This window comes from Cupressus sempervirens, chromosome 1, assembly GCF_028749045.1.
Source record: "Cupressus sempervirens isolate cs-2001-9-10 chromosome 1, ASM2874904v1, whole genome shotgun sequence".
Classification (NCBI taxonomy): Eukaryota; Viridiplantae; Streptophyta; class Pinopsida; order Cupressales; family Cupressaceae; genus Cupressus; species Cupressus sempervirens.
Window position 1 is genome coordinate 283789579 of NC_143118.1, and position 3002 is coordinate 283792580.

Consider the following 3002-nt stretch of genomic DNA (forward strand, 5'->3'; position numbering starts at 1 on the left):
TTATTTCCGAGATCTTACCCTCATATTTCCAAAATTTTAAATTGTATGTTGATCTATTTGTGATAACTTTTATAGGTTTAAGATGTGTATTGTTAACTTGACATTTGATTAGGAGTTTAACATTATTACATCTTTCAAATGACGCATCTAAATGAATCAACCTACCTAATGATTTTCCAATTCTTTTTAAAATACCTATTTGATTTAATTCTGGAGGTAATGAAGTAATCACAAACCATGTTGGAATAGTTAAATCTAGATTATCCTCTCTACAATTAGGAATCCAGTCAAAAAAATTTAAAGCATGACCTTTAAACATACATTCAGAAACACTAAGAAATTATTTTTTCACCATCTCATCACAACAATGAATAAAGATTAATTTTTTACATTAATGAGATATACTTAACTAGAAGCCATAGAATTCCTCCACCCAGTGAATTAGATTATGCATCTGCACTTTGGGGCTATTCCAAAAGGTGAATAAACCTACCTCTTGGCATTCTCCCCAACATTCTTCACTATCTTGATTGCTGATAATGAGAACCATGTCTTCATTATTTGTAAAAGGTTGATGAAAATCTTCAGGGAGCATAGGTTGAAAAGTTAGAGTCTCCTTGTGATGTGGTGGGATGTAGATAGTACGAGAACGCAATGGAGGGAGAATCTGTGAATGAGATGGAGCAACTACATATGGATAGAATGTGAAACCCTTTTTTCTCAGATATAAAAGATTCAAATTCTGGCTAGCGTATCTTGTAGAATTGAACACAAATATTTGCTTATCTAAGCTAGATGAAGAATGCGACCTAGGTGATGAGATGCCCCTAAATTCAGTAGATGAATCTTGAAAAGGACATTGAGTTCAATTACTGTCCCTTCCATTCTATAAATATGCCAATGGTCCAAATTTTTTTGAAGTTTTAACTGCCGATTTACCTGCATAACTGGAATCCTCCATCCTTCTCTACATATTAGAGCTTCGAAAACCTTGGGTATTTTGTCTATATGAATGCACATGCCTATATTTGGTTTGTTTTGAAAGTCTGTTTGAATGAGTTCTAACAAAATTTGCAAACTTTGCCCAATTCACAATTTTAGCTTTTTTGTGTCTACTCGCCATTTTTATTTATATTTTCATGCAATTTTTAAATATATTTTTTTAATAGAATTTTCTTGATTAATTTCTCAATTAATTAAATATAATTAAATACTAATTTTTATTTATAATTTTTTGTTAAATTAAATCATTTTATATTCTCTTAATATGATTTAATTATAACTAAAGATCACTATATACTAACATCAATAAATATATAAACTGAGTATGAAATAACATCTAATCAAATCTAGTAAGCAAGTATCACTAACCATAAAAATGGCCTTAAAGAATCCAACAATCCAACATGAAAGGTAAACTAGGGGTAGGGATTATAAGTATGGGGTAAGAAGGGATGATTCGATTGAGCATTAAGAGGACACCGGGAAAGTGTGGACCCCACTAAGTAATAGCTGTGATATGATGTAATTAAATATTTATGTATTATTGAATATCTTAGTATGTGTAGGATCATGGTGTGCTAAAAAGTGGCGATGTGAAAAAAGTGGAGTATGAAAATGTCTAAAAGAATTTTGGAATTTTCTTTAACTTTTTTCCACCCATCCTGATACTAAGGAAAAAAGGTTGGGCCAAGCCTTATTGGGTATCTGATCCATTATCGGGTACGTAATATCATATTAGGTATCCAATATAATAGTAGGTATCCAATATGAGATTAGATACCTTAAACCTACGACATGGAATTTTTTTTTTTTTTTTAATGGAAAAAAAAAAAGCTTGAGAGAAAATAATGCATTTGTGTTTGAGTTTGGTTTATGTTGTTTCCATTTTGAGTATCAGATATAGGAATGGATATACAATATAAGTAACATTCTTTTGTATTCTTTATTATTTTGAATGAATTTTAATATAAATTAGGCAGTTTAAATAGAAATTGTAGAAAATTACTTTTTTTTAATAGAAATGTTGTTTTGTAATTTAATAGGTATGGCTAAGCCAAATGATGACACTGAGCCAAGATAAAATGTTCCTCAAAACCCTCTGCCAAATGATCCATTACCCCTCAAAATCCTCCACCAAATGATCCCCTACCTTCTCAAAACCCTCCACGAATTAAATATTTGATAGAAGAAAATCTCACTGAGTTAAGGGTTTTGAAAACCACATATAATAGTATACATGCATTCGCTGCCATGTTATCCATGTTAAACACTTACCAATGAACAAAATGTTCCTCTTCACTGGTGTAAGAAAAGTCATGCCATGTTTGATGATGGGTTAGACTATGATGAGGTTGCAACCCTAAACGTAATTAAAGATGATATAGTTAACATATTTGCAGACCCAAAAACTAATAAGATAGTAGATCACAAAAAGCCAAAATTATCAATTAAATGGTGCACAAATCAAGCTATGCATCCAAATTTTTGGAATCATTGGTGGATGGTTAAATTGAAAAACCTCCACACAACAATTTAGAGGTGCCATTTTATTTCTGTAGAAAATTGTATGTCCAATTTGTGTTACACCTCATGGAACATGAGGCCCAACATGGGTGTAGGAGGAGGAGCTCCTCTGGATAGACCCTTTTCCCAGTGGAAGAAAGCTAACACTTGTCCCCCCTACTGATGTCTCCCCCCCTCCTCCAATGCAGCATCTTTATATCATTGCAAAGACTAGCTCTCAAACTATTAGAGCCATCCATAGATTGAGTAGCCTTTTGATATCCCAAGCTAGGTCATTGTTGCCTCCCTCTGTTGATGATGCTGCGGCAAGTTCATCATTAGGGAGCTTACCACATGTTTATGTGACCCATACTTTCATAATGTGAAATAATATTTATTTGGATCCCATAGGTGATCTTTCTGAGTATCAGTTTGTATTTCAGGAGGATGATCCACTAGACACGCGTACAAAGTCTACACACCCTGATGTGAGAGAG